General features: G+C 40.8%; 1 long non-coding RNA gene across 1 annotated transcript in view; it reads right to left on the bottom strand.

The window, feature by feature from the left end:
- Positions 1–20,136, bottom strand: part of LOC121946459 — a 33,803-nt gene extending 13,667 nt beyond the window's left edge. Inside the window, exons 1-2 of the long non-coding RNA XR_006106022.1 lie at positions 19,987–20,136; positions 19,083–19,165 (exon numbers count right to left, since the gene is read on the bottom strand). This is a non-coding gene — a long non-coding RNA (uncharacterized LOC121946459). The remainder of the gene's footprint in view (positions 1–19,082; positions 19,166–19,986) is intronic.
- Positions 20,137–21,005: the final 869 nt, after the last annotated feature.

Raw genomic sequence — 21,005 nt, forward strand, 5'->3', positions numbered from 1 at the left:
AATGCAGGATTTGCTCCTGTTTGAAAAGTTAGCTGAAAACTTAAGCAACCAGATGTTATGGGCTTGATTTCTTTCAAAAACATGGGTAGAAGGCAATGAGCAATGGAATTAGCCCAAAAATTAGCAAGAAATTATTTAAAAAGTAAAACGAAATTACCTGAATATTTTAAAACAGGGAAATTACCTAAAAAAGTGGCCAAGATATAAAAATGCAGTAACATATTTTTATTTTTATATTTAAATTTCATATATTGTATATTACATTTTTATATTTTAAATTTTGATTATTTGAAAGATAGTTTTTTGGACATTTTTTCCTAGATTTTTTATCTAATTTCTGCTAATTTCTAGCAATTTGTGCAACACTTTATGCAGCTTGTTAATAGCTTATTTTCTCATGTTTTCACAAGAAAACACCATTTTGCCGTAGTTTCAAAATTTTAAATACTTGTGAAGGGGTCTGAACACAGTACAAGAAAAGTGACCCAGGCTTCAAAGCATTAAAAGCAAGTTAAAAAAAAAAAAAGGGGGAAAAGTAAAAATGGACACAGAATAACTGGCCTGACTCTCTGTACTCCTCAGCTCGACAATGAGATTTGATCCCATCAAGGTGATGTGCTGATGATGCTGGATCCGACGGGGGAAAATGTTTTCCCTCTGCCGGGTGGAATCCTCCGAAAGGAGACCATAACTACTACAATAGCCCGAGGGCGATGCACAAGCCACTCGTGCTGTTGACTAAACCTATAGTTTGTGGAGTAGCCATGCTGCTGATGCAGCACTACTGCTGCTGTGTAAAGCCCACTGTTACAGATGGTAATCCACCTATCATATACTGTAATAGTCTCTGTGCAACAAAATGGAAGCAATTATCTCAAAGCACACAACGATCGGTGGAACAGATCACAACGCATAACTCTTTATGGGTTTGGGAGATTTACTTTGGCCGACTGTCTCTCTCTTTCTCTCTCTGTGCGTAATTCATGTTCTTTACGATCACACTCCCTTTTCTTTCTCTTTTCTTTTGTCTACTGATCATCCCTTTTGTGACCCCCCCAAAACACATTTTGGAGCTCTAATGTAATCGAACGCGCCTCCACAGCTTGCTTCCTTCTCTCACTTCTTCGTCCTTTACCTCCTCTAACTCCAACCTCTTTTTTCCTCTTTAATAACACAAGTTGGGAGCAGTACGGGTGATGACAGGGAATGCTAACTAGCCTTGTCCTGACGCTGCACTCTCCTCCTCTTAGATATATATGTACACTTACAGGAGGGGTGGCAGGCGGGCGGTGAGCGGGGGGGAGGGGGTGATCACAGCCCGTCCCTGCCTGCGTCTCTGCTGCAGCTCCTGCGTTTGACTGACACTCTCTGACTGACTGACTCATTTTACCAGCCGACAGACCACAACTGACTGCTGCCTTGCTGGCTGCTGCACTCATCTTCCGCTCCTCTATCGTCCTGTATCAGTAGCTGGAGCACACTGGCTTGCTGACTCCCTGACACTCTGCAATCCTGCATGCTGCTCCCAATTACACTCCTCCTCTGGCAGAGCAAAGGGAGATGGATGCACGAGGCCCGGCGCACCGCGAAAGCGTGTTAGCATAAGGAGGTCGGGAGAGGCAAGCGCTTGCTTGTATGTACACAGAAATCCCACACGGCCACACGAAAGCTGGTGCTGCTGTAATCAAACACACCTGATGTACCATCATATACCAGGCTAACAGGCTGAGTCATGTGGTGTGAAATATTTCCGCTCAGAATTGGAACCTTATCCACACAACCAAACAGTCCTGGTGACGCAGATGAATTTAATTTTTGTCTTTTAGGCCAAATGTAAATCTCCGCATTCACAGATTCATGGGCTTTATTTTACTTTTTAAAAATATATATATTTTATTTGATTTTATTTAATTTTATTTTTACCAGGGTGTCCCATTGAGATAAAAATGTATTTATTTTTTTTTACAAACAAGACCTGGCCAACGTAACAGCCGTGCAAAATCACAGCATTAAAAAAATACAAAATGATATACAAAAATTCACAATAAAACAAAATAGCTATGTCACCCTTTCAAACATGGAGCAACATCGCTTTCCTTGTGCTGCCTTCAGTCACCTTACAAGTATTTCAACCTCTGAACTCTAAGCAAATTGATTTCTTTCTAAAACATGAAAAGAAAAACCACAGTGAGCAACTTGGTAAGAAATGTTCCACAAATTTCAAGAACTTAGTAGATTTAGAAAATCAAATGCAGAAAGAGAGAAAAGACAAAAAGCACTTTTTCCAGATCATTTCTTTCTTTTCTTTCTTTTTACCAATTTCCAGGTTATTTTCTTGTATTTTTTACTTTTGTCTTACTAATTTTTCAAAGCCTGGTTTAGACCAAAGACTTGGGACGAGATTAGTTGAGGCATGCAACTTTACACAAGTCTGAAAAGTTCTAAAAACCTGCCAGTTAGCAGCGATGCAACAAGACAAGATGCAAAAAAACATTTTGATTTTCACCTTTTTAGGCTTATTTTGTAGATGGATATAATTTGTGTAAAATTGTAAAAACGAAAACAAAACAACCTGAGCAATGTATATGTGAAAAATGCGCACAAACAGCAGCCCCCCCATTCAACACCACACAACACATGAGGACAGGGAGCGTTAACAGCGCTGGAATGTAAATGACACAGCACGCTAACATTTTGGCAAGATAGTGTATTTTGTGTTAAATCTTGGAATTTCCAGTTCAACTCCTACAATAACTCCAAAATACACTGTGTAAACAAAACTGTTACATTCATACTGTTAAGTGCAAAAATGTGCCATTGAGACCCATCCAAACTGCAATTTTTGAACCCACAGCCAGCAAAGCATAAAAAAACATGTTTTGTAAATTTTTCGGGGTGTCATTCTGGGCTTTTACCTTGGAATTTGTAATTTTAACTATTTTCCATTTGATGATGCCTTCTAAAAATACATACTATATCCAGCTGGTGACAGTCAGTGTTGCTGCACATCATTAACATATCCCAGGCTGTGATAATCAAAAAAATAACATTAAAATAAAAATAACAAAATTAACTATTTGTATGCAGTATATTAAAAACAATTCTCATTCTTTTTTTTTCATCTAAAAACATGTGGCACCATGATAATGGCATTTAAAGAGCCCTTCATGTCACGCCCTGGCCTGGTGGTTAACTTTTTGTCACTATTCCCTCCTGTTTCAAGTGTGTTTTTGGTACTCACATCTTGTCTCATTTCAGGTCTCTTGACTTCCTGTCCTCCTGTGTTTCCCACCTGTGTGATTACCTGCCCCGCCCTAATGTGCTGCACCTGTGTCTAGAGTATTGAGTCTGCGTTCTCTTCCTTTCCTTCAGTTTGTCTTGACCTTTGTGTCAGCATTCCAGCAATTCCTCCTGCTTTTCCAAGTGAACCTTCATAGTTTTGACCAGTTTTGAATTTTGACCTTGCCCTTTGTTTTGTGGCTTTTTGTACTTTGCCAGAGTTGACTGATTTATTGTGTACCAACCATTGCTTGATTAAAGTTTGTTTTGCTGATTTCATCTCTGAGTAACGCCAGAATTCTTGGGTCTCACCTGTATTTGCTACACTTTCTGCATACTGTCTGTAAGTCTGCATTTCTTTACACTTTGTCTGAGGGAATTACCCACAGTCTATAGTGTTGTGATGCTGAATAATTACTAGGGGAAGAAAAAAAAGAAACGTGAAATAAAAAGGCCCAAACCCACAATCATACCACACATAACATTTTTGCCCCTACCCTATTTAAGCCATCTCCTACCCTTGCAGCCTCTCACACTCAAACATTTAGCAGGTGATGTGAAGTCCCTGAGTTTAGCAATTAAAGGCCAATGTGTAGAATTTAGGGGCGTCTATTGGCAGAAATAAAATATAATATTCATAATTATGTTTTCATTGATTATGAATAGTCTGGAAATTAGAATTGCTATGTTTATGTTATCTAGCATGGAAAAACCAAACTCTGGCTCTAAAAAGTGACATCAGGGAATGTTCCCACAACATTAACGTTACCTGCAAGTTACCATAATGTTTAAAGAAAACATTTTAATGCTCAAAGAATGTTATAATGTTAATGTTTATAATTCCAAATAATGTCCCTTTAAGATTAAAATGCAGACTAAGATGGTATGTATGTAATGTACATATTTAACTTTTTTTTATGTTTATAGAAAATGTTACTTTAACTTTAAAAAGAACATTCTGGGAACTAAAAAAAAAACGTTACTAAAACATTGCATTGATTACATTGTACCATCCTGATAACGTTTTTAGAACCAAAAACTGCTGGCTGGGTTTACACTTTGGACACTGTGGTTCTCCTACATGTTTGTACTTGGTTGAAGCTTCATTTCTGCAACCTCACTACAAAATGCCACCAACTCTTCACACTGCTCCTTGAAGTCCTTGTGGGTGGCGACGTTTGGATCTAGGCTTTAAATCTAAGCATGTTTGTTTATGAAAGTGTATTTTTAATTGTTACTTGTTTAGTCATGAATATTTCACTTAAACTAGTTTTCGGGAGCTGTAACAGTTCCACCTGTTCTGCTTTACGAGATTACTTCCCAAAAAGGAGACCATGAAATCATTCTCTCACACAGTCTTCATTCACTATTCTCATAACAAGTAATGGAAATAACAATGTGCCCAGGACTGCATTATAGTCCGAGTTATACCTTATGAGATATATGACTGAAACTCTGCTTTATATTTTCCCTGAGATGCCTCTCCAGGCAGTATGGATTTGAAATACTGCAGGAGACGGACGCATACGCTGTGAGAGCTGCATTATGAAAGAGAACCAAGACAGATCCTGTATATTCTATGGCACAAATGTATTTTGAACTAATTAAAAAAATGTGTATTTATTCTAAGGGCGAGTGGTGGCGCACAATATGTGTTGTCATCAGAAGAAAACAATTAGGGCGGGAAATGCCTTTTTCTCATTTTTTGGTCAACTGACAACTACTGTGTCGTAAAATTGTAACATTATGACCTTATAAACACAGACAGACTGTAATTAGAATATTAGGATGACTGTAAACCCTGGCTGTAATTATGAGGGTGTCAATATAGGGGGAACCTGCGTGTGAAAATATGTGTGTGTGTGTGTGTGTGTAATCTCCAGCGAGCAGGGGGGAAACAGTAGCGGCGGGGACATAGAGGAGGGGGATGCGGCCCACCACCACCACCACAGTGCCCTTGTTCCTTTAATTACTTCCCTCTGCTTCACAGCTTCGCTGCATAACAATTATCCTGCGTGTTCATTTGAAGGGAGCAGACCCTCTCTGCTCATATCGTACAGTAATGGACAGGCTCTGGTGTCAGCAACATCACTTGATGTACACAGAACACTAGTGGGAGCCATTAAATTAGACTCTGGCTAATACAACTGTCTTTACCTTATTTTTTTTCCTCCTGCACCATAAACAATAAACAAGTTGCCTGTGGCGTTACTCCTTCCAGATGCCGACACTGTAAAAAATGTGTTTAACTTGAAATAGCTATTGCATGAGCTGCCTTAATTTTTTTCTTTAATTCTGTCAATTTCAAATTTTAAGGGAGCCTGGACACTCACTTTCTTTAAGTTGAAACAAAAAGTTATTTTTTTCCAGGAAAGTTTTTCCACTCTGCATCGATTCTTAGGAGTGAAATATGTTTGTCAAAAAGAGGAAATGAGGACATAAACTGCAAAATGATGTCATACTTTACAAATTCCAGCTCCTGCAACTGTTCTAATCAATTATTCTCTTCTCGATTCTACACCTGTTAGCTATTTGTTCACGACTTTGGTGTGTTTTTGTTTTGTGTCCTCACGGTAAAAGTTACAATTTGTTTTAACTTTAAAAAAAAGTTAGAGTCCAGACTGCTTTAAATTTTTAAGTTGACTGAATTTAAAACAAGTTGTTCCAGTGTCATTGGAAAATTACCTCAACTTGTCTTCTCAAATTCAGTAGACTTCAACATTTCAAGGTTTTAACGTCTTCAACCAAGTTTCTTTTCATTTAATGAAGTTAAAACCTTCAAATTCTAATTTGTTTAAACTTGAAAAAGTTAGTTTCCAGGCTGCCATTAATATTTTAGGTTGACTGAATTCGAGAACACAAGTTGATGTCATTCTAAAGTTACCTCAACTTGTCTTCTCAAATTCAGTCAAATTAAAATTTTAAGGTTTTCATTTTTTTTAAGTTAAAACAAATCATTTATTTTTTACAGTGCATGTAAAGGATACAGATGTGCACACACAGATATTCACACGCGGATGGGAAAGGGGTTTGGCCTTTTGCAGTCTATTGGAGTCTAATTCAAGCAGATGTCTGTTTAATTGATCGAAACAAATTACCTCAGCATTGATCCTTGTCCCGGTGTAGGGACTGATCGGCTTTTTGGAGGCGCACTGCTTCTGTGTGAGTGTGTGTGTGCGTGTGTGTCTGTGTGTGTGTAGGGCAGGGCAACGCTCTTCGGCTCACTCGCAGAGAATGCACGACTCAATCGCTAAATGATAAATCGTAATTTGGTTTCTCATTATGAAGCGTGTTGTCTTAATCGATTCTCAGTTTCCCTTTGAACTGATGCACCATCATTCTCACATTAAAAACGCTGGGCCAATTAACTAATTGACTTTTAAGGCTCATAATTATGAGTAATTCATTAGGTTTCTGAAGTCATTCATTATCGGGGACATATCTTTCTTTTTTTTCACTTTCTTTCATCTGTTGTCATCTGTCCTTTTTCTTTTTCCAGAGTGTAATTCGTCCGCCATAATGTCAGCGACATGTCGATTGTGCAGCACATGTTCCATCTCTAATAAGCTCTATGCATTTGCTCTGTAATGCATGAGCAGTTTGCAAAGTGTGAAATCACACATTTACCTCGGCTTAAGCTCATCACTGATGCTACAAATAAAAGCTGCTTCCACAGTCTGAGAAACAGTCAGAGAGCCACAGATACATTATATCTGTGTAACGCTACATATGAGAAAAAAAAACATAAATAACTGCATAAATCATTACTGTGAGTGGCATTGCTTGATAGTATATATACAAATATATATTGAGTGTGTGTCTGTTTAATTTACATGACATCCATACATGCAATGCTATACGTGCATGCATTTGATGATATTGTTTGAGGCATGACTTTGGGGAGTTCAGACGTACATTCCTCCTGAGATTCACTTTAGAGACATAAACACAGAAGAGGATATAATAGGCTGCGTCTGTGTCCTTGTATCAGGGCGAGACGACACATACATTACCACTCCGCCGCATCTGTTTCAACTTCCATTACTCTTTACCCCAGTTATATTCTGTGGATTGCTGCCGATGCACACTTACTATAAACATGATTAAAAGAGGAAAAAAAAATGCGGGCAATAAACTCTGACACTTAATATAAAACTGACTTTACTGTCTCGTCCCTCCTCCCTGCACATGCCTTCTCGCTTTTTTGCTATCATACAGTACAGGTGTACAGTGCATGGGATATACTAACAATAATTGGATTTATGTTTTGCGCATGCACACACAGACACACAGACACACAGACACACACACACACAAACACACACACACACACACACACACACACACACACACTCACACACACACAACCAAAGGCCATGAACAAGGCTGAAGGCCTCATTATCAGGCATTTCCAGCACTACACAACCAACAGCCTCAAAAACTTCTTATTAACATTCAGTTTACATACATATAACCATTTCCTCTGTTTGTACTACCATAAAAAATGACACCATAAATATTTCAAATAATCATTTAAAACTGTTTCTTTTTAGATTTTTAAATTGAACAAAACCTAAAACATAGCAAGACTGTTATTTTGTAATTTCATTTTGTCATCAATACCATCATGTTTCTACACTGAACCTCCCATTATATTTTTATTTTCTGCAAATTCAATGCAGATGCTTGTTTTATTTATTCATTTATTTTGTCTGTGCACTGTAGCCATATTAACTATTATTGTTCATAGCAAACGTCTCCCATTTTTTTCTTGTTTTGTTTTAAACTTCTGGAGGATTTTAAATAAATAGATCTCCTTATCTGTATAGGGGTGTACACACACTAAAACTATGAATTCACTATATCCTAATCACAAACTGGTGTTTATAAACAACAACAACAACAAAAGTTATTTCAGTCATTTTTAATTTCCCTGACTGAGTAATTCTTTCTGCAGCCTACGAGGCAATCTGCAAAATGCTCATCAAAGTACTATCTATCTATATTTATCCCCTGTGTTTATGATCTTTTCATTTTCCCTGTATTGCACTGTATGAGCACTGTTAACTAAATCATTAATCACCTTTCTAATGTTTTCATGGTGACTTAGATATCACTAGTAAAGTAACCTCTGATGACCTAATAATACAAGTGGTGTAAATTTGTACGGAAGGACAGCTGCTTTTGTGTGATAAGGAGCTGTAGAAATGATGACCTACAAAAAAAAAGACCAAGTAATCGTTACGACTGGCGTGGCTTTCTCTCTTTTTCAGTTGTATCAAAAAAAGCAGTAAACACATAAGTCAGAGGAGCCTTGAAGGAATGACATAGAAACACCTCTGACCTCTGTGATAATGAATAATTCTTTCTCCTTTCATACTCCTTTCACTTATCTACTCACTGTTCAAGCAAACAGGTGGCTGCATGATGCCATTTTTACACACTCCCAAGACACAGTTAGTTGAAGTCTGTTGTCAATGCAACACAGCTGGTGTAAATGCACTTCTTTTTCGCTGTTCTTTTCATTGGCAGTGCTAATGAGTGGTGGGGCAGGCAAAGTGTTGATATGCAAACAGAGGATTAAGGGCACATCCACGGAAGGCTGACCTGGGATTCAGGCTTTTCTGAATGTACCAGTGAGTGAAAATGATCCTGGAAGCCCAGACTGCTCAATGCATTTAAAGGCTTATCAGATGCAAAGCGTTGCACAATGATTTGTGAGACTCACAGACAAGATTTCTACGTCTGGATGATTGCAAGACTGTAGTAACTGACCAGGACTGTGCGCTCACATGTATGTGATAGGCCGACGCAGCACCTTTCAGGATGACGTTATGTTGCATTGCAGCAAAAGTCAAGGAAGGTTACATATTTGCTGATGACCCTGTAGTGTTTCTGTGCATTGTCACACAGCTCCCATTCAAATGAATTGACGCGCTAATATATCTTTCATTTGGGTTCAAGTCAGCCTGGATGCGATTTAACTGTGGGAGTGGACATGAGGCTTTTGCAGATGTTGCATTTCCTTAATGTTTTAAGGTTTTAATAAAAAAAGCATGTCTATATGTGTCTTGAAAAGAATGCATGCCAGGGTGTCCAACACATTCATTTATTTGTGGCAGCCTGTCACAAGTTAAAACATCTGCTGCCACAAATACATTTTCTGTTTCTGTAGCTGGACCATTCATTAGGAGCACTTTTGGAACATGCATACCATTTGAGTGTATGCATTGCAATACACTCTCAGTGAACTCTGGGCACAGATGGAACAGCAGAACGTCAGGCGAATTGAAAGTGAAACTTAATTGTTAACTCTGCTGGGTCTAGAAGTTTGCATTCACTCCCAGCGGATGCTTTATTCATTCATCAGTGTGATTTGATCAGCTTTGAATGGATCAACAGATCAATTATCTACCCCAGGGGTCACAAACTGCTGCTGAGGAAAAAAAGAACTCAAGTAGAGCTTCGCCTGTGCTGTGTTCATGGACTCACAAAAAAACTCAGAATTTAGAGGGAAGGATACAGACTGATATAAAGGGGCACACACACACTTAAAAGGAAAAACAGATAAAACAAAAGTTTGCTCCCTTCCCCCTGTTTGCTAAGCTCATTCTGTGGGAAACACTGCTAGGGAAGGGTGGCATCACAGTACAACAGGTTATTTAAAAATCACGAAGATATGTTTTTCAGTGGCGTTGTAAATACAGGCGCTCCTCTTTCTATGAAACCCACTGTCTGTAGTGCACAGCATGCACCCTCAGAGCTCAGTCTCTACTGGTGGTGCAGGCAGCTGATCTGAAAGAGACAGCGACACCTATTGATGGAGGGAGAAGTTACAGGAAAGTAACTCTATTACAGTGTGTCTCTATTAGTCTAAAAAGTTGTTGGGTTGTTAGCACTGCAGACTTACAGCATCATATATTATATACCCTGGTGGAATTTCAGGAAGGTATGAAAAAAGCCTGCTTAATTTAAGTTTTATGCATCTGGCCCCTGGTGTTGGGAACTGAGTATTCAAAAATGTTCAGATTGTAACGTTTAGTTGATTGACTATTTTGCTTTATCGGTAGTCAGCAGGGAGCGGAAAATCAATCATTTACACACACATTCAGTCAGGTTTACTGTAGATTTTGCATTAAATTCCACATTGACAAAGGCAGATTTTTTTGGGCATCAGTGTTCCACATGACTGATCTGTATGTAACTACTGCTAATCCCTCACTGGGCTCGTGGATTACTAGCTTTGCCTTTGCCCTTGTGTGGACTCCCAGATGGGGGAACCAGCCAGTCGGTGAGCCAGTAAGTCAGCCAGCTTTACCAGCCGGCTGCCCGGGTAGCTGAGGAGAGCACGGAGGGAGGGTCAGGGCAGCCCTGAGAAGAAGCCAGAGGTCTCGGAACATTGTGTGTGTGTGTGTGTGTGTGTGTGTGTGTGTGTTTGTGGATGGATGGCTGTCTAGCGCGGCGCGAGGCAAAGCGGTGCCGCTGGTTTACTTTTAGTGGGGCCCCCCAGTCGTCCGGCTTTGGCTGTCTCAGCACGGTGCCGCAGTCAGCATTGTTGCATATTTAATGTCCTGATGAGAGCTTCCACCTGCTGACACAGGCAAAGTGACAGAACAATACCCGCCCAGCCCCCCTCGCCGCCCCCCCCCTCAACACACACATACACACACACACCATCCCAGAACACCATCATCAATCCAGTCTCCCTCTCTCTCTTTCTGCCTCTTTCGCCTCGCCTCATCTCACACGCTCACTCGCCACAACTCCCTCTGCTCCGATCCCCACTTCAGTCTGCTCTCTCGTTTCCCTTTTGTCACCCCCCCCCCCCTCCTCTCACCCTCAGCACTGTGCCCTTCTATCTTTGAATTCTCCCACAGTACAACGACCTTTCCCTCTGGTTCTTACAAATCACTGCAATAAATCCCTCCAACATAAAAACACTCACATACACACACACACACACATTTGTACTTACTCACAAACATATTTTATGTTTTGGGAGGGGCTTTGTGAATATGTTCACGCTGAAGTCTGCATTTCTGGACCAGCTTTATCTCAATGGCCTCTTCATCTTTGGCTAATATTAGAACTGTCTCTTAAATTGACAGTTAATTAGCTCTGAAACACTGTCTGCCTGCATGTTTTGTAATGTTAAACAATTCTTTTTGGCACAGAACTCATTTATGATCCCTTGTTAACATTTTTTTTTCTTTCGTAAAAAGAGATTGGCAGGTAACCCAACTGCAGATCCTTGTCAGCCTCACCAGCTACCACACACGGCCCCGGGGTGCGCACCTGACCAGGGCCAAATTACCACACTGAAAATGGCCCAAATAACACCTAAACAGGGACAGGTAAACCCTAACTAGGTCACATACAGTATTTATATACAAAGTAGGCCAAAATACATACGATATAAACAGTGACACGATTGTTGTACCTGCTCCCAAACCACACCCGGATTAGTCATTGTTCCTGCTCATATATAACGTACGCACCATACATACTTAATCAGAGCTAAAGAATTATCACTCAGGAGCGATAAAAAAATAGGCACCTATGTGTTCTGCTGGCTCAGCAGGCAGAGACAGATATCACACAGCTTGACATTGTGGGTTTGAACAAGAACCGTTGCAATGAGTCATTTTTTTCTGCCATGCACCCCATTTTTCTCGTCACTTTTGCCTCTTTGAGCGATCAAATAAATGCCATTAACTTCCATCCTAATTGACACTATGTTTAAAAGTATTAAGAGAGGAATACACAATGCAATGAACCATGAAAATTAAAATATTTTTGACTTTCTAGAAACTGAGGACAGTGGGGACTTAGCCTTGACCTCTGGAGGGGCCCAATCCCTCCTAAGGACATTTCTTTGAAAGAAACAAGTATATTTTTGTTATTTTGTTTTTATGCACTCTGGTACATTTTTTCTTCTTAAAAACTTTTTTTTTCCACATTAATTATGAATTTTTATGTTAAAAATATTAATAGTAATTGTATACTGAGGCTATTTCCTTGCCACAATGGCCACGGGTTCGATTTGAACCTATAGCCCTTTTCTGCATGTCATCCCCTCTCTCTCCCCCTTTCACACTTTAGCTGTCCTAATAGAATATGTTTTAGTAATAAGTATTGTACAAAAACAGAATACACTGTAAAAATAAACTAATTATTTTAACTGGAAAAAAAGTGTCAAGGATGTTTTAAACTTTTTAGTTGACTGGATTTGAGAAGATAAGTTGTGGTTATTTGGAATTTATTCATCTTGTCTTTTTAAATTCAGTCAACTTAAAAATTTAAGGCAGCCTGCAAACTAAATTTTTAAAGTCACAATCAATAGTTTATTCTTACAGCGTACTTCACAACCGTTTTAAGTGGTGGAATAACTAAGCACCTAAGTATGAATGGATGAGAGGTTATTAAATTTGGGCCTTTTTTTATTATTAGCCCTATTCTTGGGTTAAAAACACGTACATATCACCTACATATTAAGATTCAGGGCTATAAATTAAACAATCAAGGCCAAAGCCTCAGATGCTGAGGCCTAACACAACAGTGTCAGAAAAAAAAAGACCAAAATCACCACACTGGATGTGAGGTGTTCACAACCAGGCCAACAACTTGAGCCCAGACAGTGTGACTGCACAGAGAGGCGTCTGAGCCTAGTAATCCGTTAGTCCTGCAGTCAGTCTCCGCTCCTTCCTCCTTCTGACCATCCTCTCGGACGATACCATCCATTAGCAAGCATTTAATCACTGCACCATTTACTGGAAACTGCTGTCTGTCTGTGGTATGTGTGTGCGTGTGTGTGTTCTTCTAGTAACCTCACACTACAAAATCCTGATAAATGACCAAAAAAACCCAAAAACTATTCCAAAGTAAACAGAAGGTGTTGATGGAATCATCGCCATTAGGAAATACATCTAAACTCATAAGAACAGAGTGAAAAAAGATATGTGAAAAATCTATTGCGGGGCGAGTGGAAACTGCTGACTGGAGTTGCAGCTGCATTTGCTACTGTATGCATCCCTCTGCAGCACCGAGCTGAGTGGACTCAACTGGGCCACATCAGCACACACCGCGCATGCACATGAGCCGCGCATATAGAATCCCCGGGACCCTTATATGTGGAAATAAAGCCGAACATCTTCTCCAATGAGTTTCCATATTCAGTCTCAAGTTTCGCATTTTGTTCAGACGTAATTTTTCCCGACCTGGGATACATACTTCTTTACATTCCATAGTTGCTCTTGTTCATATGGGCATATAAAGAAGTATGTCCCCCAAGCAGGCCACTGTCCTTGGTGGCGCATCAGGCCCCCCCCCCCCCCACACACTTCCACCCTCCATCCTCCTCCACACCCACTCAATGGGGAGGAAAAAATGTTGAATCAGGATCCACCAAGACCTCAGAGTGCACATAACCCCTTTGTAATACCTCAGGGTCGCCCCTGGACACCAGTGACTAAGATAGAAAAATGAGTGCACACATGCATACGATATAACACAAGCTCATACAAACAAAAATGGCAGTTACTGTGCTCAAACAACTTTTCTTATTGCTTTAAAAATTTCTCCTGAGCCATCACGCGGTCCAAAGCTATTTACACCACTAAGCAACAAACATTTAAAATGTTAAAAAGAATTTTTAAAAAATCACAAAAATATTGTCACATTATAATTTACACCTACAATTATCACCAAGATTAAAAGCCACTTGTAAAAAGTTGAATAAAATTATCTTTTTTTTCCCCACGCAAAAAAACCCGCATATTTTAAAATGCTGCAGCACAACTACAATGTCTGGCCACCATGTGTCCGCTCTGCTTTGACATACTGTACATTATGAAGCTCTGGCTCTCTCTCTCTCACACACACACACATACACACACACGGCACGCGATTCACCTTGAGTGTCACGCCTAGAGGTTCAGCTGCAGCAGTGGAGAGGAAGAGGTAAGGTGGGAGGGAGGAGGAGGGGAAGGGAAATGAGGGAGATGTTGCACTTACCTACAGGCAGATGTTGGATAGAACCGCCCCCCCTCTCCTCCTCTACCCCCACCTCCTTCCCCTCCTCCTCCTTCTCCTCCTCCTCCTCCTGCTTCAGCTGGGCCGATGCACCAAAGAGAGCAGCAATAAAGCGAGAGCAGAGAAGAAAAGGAGACTGGGAAAGAAGAAGTGCTTCGCTCTCTCTTCTCTCAGTCTGTGTCCCAGGTGCTGCCTCTGCAGTCTCTCTCTCTCTCTCTCTCTCTGTTTAGCCACACTCTCTCTCTCTCTCTCTTTCTCTAACATCCTCACTCTGATCCTCTCGCTCTCCCTCTCTACCTCTCTCCTCTCCTTAATCTCCCCCTCTTCCTCACACTGAAAACTTTTAGTCCGGTGCACAGCCGCTCGTCCCACCGGTCCTCCGCCTCTGAGAGCAATTCCTCTTTTTTCCCCCCTCTCTCTCTCCCTCTCTCTCTCTCTCACTGTGCCATTCATCTCCCTCACACACACACACACACACACACACACACACACACACACACACACACACACACACACACACACACTGTCCCATGCAGTCTATAGGCTACCATGCTATGCAGTCTCCCCTTGACTGCCCACTCCCCTCTATATACCATGTGCTCTCATTGTCTCTTTCTCTCCTGCACACACACACACTCACAAACTACAGTACAGTCCCACGCTGAGCAAACGGCGGCGATGTTGAGGTTGAGCAGCATATATGGCGTGGCACGTGGACCGGTTCGAGGAGGCAGAGCAGACTAACGGAATGTCAATATGTGTGTGTGTGTGACCTACTGTGCATATCTGACAATCTGTAAATGTGTGTCAGCATCCATAGTGTTTGTTCGTGTGTGTTTGTGTGTGTGTGTGTGTGTGTGTGTGTGTGTGTGTGTGTGTGTCTTCAATTGCCCTTGTTGCTTGAGTGAACCCCATTCACCTGAGACCCCCTGCCCCCTCCCATTAGCCTCAGTCCCTGATCCACAAGAAACTAACACACACACACACACACACACTAACACACACCTCCCCACCTTCCTCTGCTGTCTCCCCTCCACCCTGTCCTCTTGGAGATCAATACCAATTTATAGGCAAATGCACAAAGGCTGAGTCGCGCTTTTAATGAATTGAACCATTGCTAACGTCAGGCATCTAATGAAGGCTCTGAGAGAGGCGTAAAGAAAACCTGTGGTGGGCGCAGCAGGAAGCACATAAAGGTTTATTTGGAGCGTGTGCTCGCCTTTTGTGCTGCTATGTGTGTGTTTGAATGAACAGCTGTTAGTGTGTCGCAATTTTTCCACATGGTCCTTTCTTTAAAATATTTCACACCATTGATGTGAGGTAGATTAACCCTTTGAAACTTGAGAAAACCGTCTTGATTTGTTTCAAAAACATGGAAAGAGTGTAACGAGCAACTTAACAAGAACTGACCCCAAAATTAGCAAGAAATCAGACAAAAAAAAATACAAAAAGCAATGGTCCTTCCTTTAAAATATTTGACACCACTAATATGGGGCCAGTTAACCCTTTCAAACCTGAGCAAATTGGCTTGATTTCTTTAAAAAAAAAAAGTGAGAACATGGCAATGAGCAACTTTACAAAAAACGACTCCCTAATTAGCAAGAAATCATTAAAGAATTTACAAAAAAAGAGAACAGAAACGGGAAGTAACTTGAAAATGTGCTAAAATAAAATAAAAATAATGCATATCTCATTAATTATCCTATTTTTTCTGTAACCTAATTTTAGATATAAATTATGATAATTATAAATTATTTTTGTTATTTTGCCCCAATTTTTACTTCCTTTTTTTTTTGCTTGTTTGTTTGTTTGTTTGTTTTTTGTTTTAGCTAAACAGATCACCTTACACTATTTTTTTTTTTTTTTGCACATTTCTTGCCAAGTTTCCTTTTATGCTTTTGAAAGGAATTAAACCATTTTGCTCATGTATCAAAGGTTTAAATGCTTGTGAAAGGTGTGTGAATGCAGCACAAGAAAACTGATATTGAACCGGATTTTAATGGGTTAAGATACAGAAAAAAAGATGGCAACAGACATCCCATCATGCACTGCTCCTGCCAAACTGCAATATCAGGAAGTCTTTCTCATGTCTTTGGCTGTCAACCTTTCACCTTGAATGACAATTTTGCAGCTAATCAAATCTATCAGAAGCCCACGTTGAGGCTGGACTGTTGACACAGCACAATATTCTATTTTCTTACATGCAAAGGACAAAAGATACATTTTTCTATATGCCTCCACAGTGAAGTGGAAAATGGATATTTTCTAAAGTGATTTCCACTTGTGTTTGTGCACTTAACTGCACAGGTACTGTATATTGCTTTCCTGTGCTACATAATTTAACTCCTGCACTTTGAACGCACAAATTGCCCGTGTATCAACTGCATCCGCATATGAATATGTCATCCTCTGTAGCCCCCCAATAGCCCCATTGTGTGTTCCCACCACTGTGTAACCAGTGCCATGGGGGCTGTGCACATCAGCCCTGCCCGCCCAGTAATTAAACTAAAAGTCTCTTCCATAAATCACACTCCTCTCTCTTCCTCTCCTCTCATTCCTCCCCTCTTTTCTCTCCCAGCAATGGAAGGGAAAAGGTTTTGTAAATCACCGGCCGGGGCTGGTAAACGAGGGGGCTTTTCTGACGTGCACCCACGTGAACACACACTCCAGCCAGCTAGACACAGACACATTACAAAGAATTAAGCTGCCTATCCACTCCGGCCTGAACGCCACCACCGTGCCAATATTTCAGGCAGGAATTACAATTCTCCAGGGAGAAATAGCCAACTGCTGTAGATTGCAAGATATGGGGCGGTGTGTAATATGCACCTGCATTGCACTGTGATGCACAGCGCGGCAGGAAGTGGATGGAATTTGCCAACATCTGGTGTGGATAATCCGTACAATAGGGTGCAGTATCGAAAAGGCCTTTCTTATCCCAATAAACCAGTAGGAAACAGATAACAATATAAATCCACACACGTATCCTCTCAACATTCATAGTTGCAGTTAAGCTAGCGCCATATAAAGCTTCACACCCTGTGGGAGATCGCTTGCTAGACAGAAAGACAGATTCCCTTCAAACAGCTGCCTGTCTACTATAACCACTATCTCCTATAGGGCCAGGCCCGGCCACGCCGGGACACCCGACACCTCACCGCCGCCAGCAGCCCACAGTGAAGCCTGTCAAGGCTGTGGATGTTTGACAGACAGCTGATCACCGCTGATCTCCCTGGTATCTGCTAACTGGGTAAAACTAGCCAGAGAGGGAGAGGTGAAGAGGCAGAGGGATGGGAGCATATGCAGGACACTTTTAGAACCTTGCTCCTCCTTTAAACCTCGCTGTCGGCCTCTCAGGAGAGTGACACATGTGTGTGTGTCCCGTCTATAGATAGAGCTGAGGTCCCGGTGAGCTTAACACCGGTGCACATTAGAACATGCTCATGCTGTGTTGGTGCTGATAAATCTCACCTGTCCTGCAGCAAATATAGTACACTGAGCAGGTTCAGCACCGGGAATTTCTACACCATAGATTTCTGTGGCCTGTGTGCTGGCTCAAGTATTTACAAAAAGTATAGAGCTACCGTTCAAAAAATGATGTAGTGTAGAATGCGAATGAAAAAATATATTTCAACTTAAAATATGATGAATAAATGTGGGCGTCGTGTACACGTTCATGCATTAATAAATTCAGATAAATTTAGCCCGCACACAAAAAATTGGCGCCAACTTAAGTTTCCTGTAATTATTTAACAACGTATCTACTTAGTTTTACTGTAAAATTCGTAGGTGCATGTGTAACCTTTAACAGTGAAATGCTGTGTGAATTTATACGTGGACTTCTACAGTAAAGTGCTGTAAATGCATATACCTTTAACCGTAAAATGCATATACAACATTCTACAGTAAAGTGCTGTGTAAATGTATATATATAAATAACTGTTTACAGTATTGTGCTGAAAATGCATTTATAACCTTTTACAGCACAATGTTGTGTAAATGCATGTAACGTTGTACAGCAAAGTGCTGTACATGCACATATGACGTTTTGCAGTTCAGTGATGTAAATGCATTTATTAACTTTAACAGTAAAATGCTGTGTAAATGCATGTACAACATTTTGCAGTAAAATGCTGCGTAATTGCATGCTTAGCATTTTACATGAAAATGCTGTAAATACAAGTCTAACCTTTTACAGTAAAGTACTACAAACGCATATATAACCTTTTGCAGTAAAATGCTGTGTAAATGAATATTTAATGTTTTACATTAAATTGCTGTACAGGCATTTATAACCATTATTTAATCATATGGTCTCATTTTCAGTCAAAACGAGAGATATTGTGTTGTTCACCGTAAGCTGTTTAACATTATTATTCTATATGGTCTCCACTATATCTCAATAGAGACGAACCAGCCGATGAGAAAACACCTCAGAGATAACCCTTGACCTTTTAACCCCATGCCAACATGCCGAGACAGTTCTTGCCAACGTGTGAATCACAAGCTCTGCTGCAACAATTCTAACAAGAAGCTAAGTGATAATAATGATTCTTTCCAGCTCTCTAACTCACAATCTGTTTCTCCAAAAAAGAGCAGCTGATGAGAAAAAAAAAAACAACTGTGTACTGTGTGTAAAGGTGGCTGGGACAAAGCACACTGACACACAGAGACACACAAATACACACACAGATTCACAAATATATGCAATGAGTAAGCACACTCATTTTTTACAGCTATCTAAACACACACAGAGCAACTTCCACACCTACTGTAGTAAAGGTGATCCAGATAGAGATGGTGGCCCATGCGGAGTGAAGCAGTCGCTGCAGGCGGAGTCTCTCCTCCCTGGGAGCTGAATCAGCGATGGAGAGTTTAAGGTTGCGGAGAGGAGAAGAGGAGGAGGAGGAGGAGAGGAGGAGTGAAAAGAGAGGAGAGGAGAGAAAAGAAGAGGGTCACGGGACTTGCTTTGCCTCTCTCTCTCTCTATTACTGGATGGGGTGGGAAAAGGAGGAGGGGTAAAAAAGCAGGCAGGAAAAAAAAATCACAGGAGCCCCGTGCAGGTAGAAAAGAGAGCAAAAAATAGTGGCTAGTGTTAAAAAGCACAGAGCTTTGTGTAAGAGGATTCGATTTGAAGTGATGACTGGGCAGTGAAATGCGTCAGCCAGCAGCTGCCCGTCCCTCCGCACCACACCAGGCCATGTAAAGTTAGAAGGAAGACAGCTGATCAGACTGCCAGAGAAGGAGATGGAGCGAGATAGTGAGTGCTGACAGAGCTGAAGGACAAATCGGGAAGAGGGACGGAGAGAGTGAGGGAGGGGTGGAGAGAGTGAAAGAGTGAGTAAAGAGAGACAGTGGGTGAGGAAAACGGTGGAAAAATAATGTAGAATAAAGACTGAAATCAAAAAGAGGGAATAAAGTAAAAGTGGGAAGGAAGCAAGAGAATTTAAAATTGGACAAAGGAAGATATGAAAGAAGATGTGAGGAAGAATGTAAAGAAGGAAAGAAGAAAAATAAAGAAGGTAGGGTAAGCAAGGAAGGAAAGAGGGAAAGGTAAGAGTTTAAGAAACAAGGTGCAAAGTCTGGACTGATAAAGGCGGGGAAAGGCAAAAAAAAATGGAAGAAAAGAACAGCAAAATTGGGGAGCTTTTAAGAGTTAACTCAATTATCTCTTACTCTTTTTTGTCTTTCTTGTCCTTTTGCCCCCATATTCCACTCTCCTGATATGCCGTCCAGTTGTTGGTAAAAAGCAATTCCTCCACATTTAAAAGACAGACTACAAAAAACTCGAGAGTTGTAAGCAAAAAAAAAAAAAAGGTTCTGGGATAAAAGGTCAACTGATACTGCTCACAGGCAGTTTTTGTGCAAAGAAAAAAATAGACAAAAGCAAATCAGAATGAGAACAACGTAAAGGGGGAGCAAGCAAGAGATTGAGCGTGATCGGAGGAAACCTCCTCCGTCCCAGGGTTTTTATACCAAGGTAAGAACCAGAGACGTGCACCCCTCCACCAGCCCGCCCGTGCAGCCATGCTCCACGGCCTTATTTAGTGAAGCGTGGCAAAAAATAGCCTCCCAAGTGCTGCTGGGGGTAAAAGTGGGTGGGTGGGAGAGTGGGAGGGACAGGGCGGGGAGGAGAGGAGAGGTGAGGCAAGGGAGGGTGTCAAGAAAGGTTGGGGATGGTGGTGTTGGTGTGGATGCAGTCACTTCTAATCAGTCTCTCTGCCAGTTGACTGCTCTGGTCTGAGCTTGATTTACTTTCTCTTGTATCTATTTTTTTTCTGTTGCCACCCTTTGGTGTGTCACGTTACTGTCCTATATCCTGCTCTGCTCAGGATACGAAATCTACTGTACTTACAGTCTATCTGCACTACTCTCAACTACTTTGCTTTTACTGAGCTCAGCTGCTAAACAGTCCTAGATTAGTCTTTTTGATGCTTACTTCAGGTTTGTAAAGACCCTTTCCCACCAACACCAACTAACATCTTAATTTGACTATTGTAAGAGAGATGTACTTCGCGATTTCTGAGTGACACACTATACTATGTGATTAAATAGACTTTAGAACGACATACTATATTATGACGTTTTTGATCATTTTTGGATGACATACTTTAGAATTTATTAATTTTAAGCGACAAACTATACTATGACGTTTTCAATGATTTTTTGAGGTGCATACAGTACTACATCGTCTT

The sequence above is a fragment of the Plectropomus leopardus genome, chromosome 8 (assembly GCF_008729295.1).
Source record: "Plectropomus leopardus isolate mb chromosome 8, YSFRI_Pleo_2.0, whole genome shotgun sequence".
In the NCBI taxonomy this organism is placed as follows: Eukaryota; Metazoa; Chordata; class Actinopteri; order Perciformes; family Serranidae; genus Plectropomus; species Plectropomus leopardus.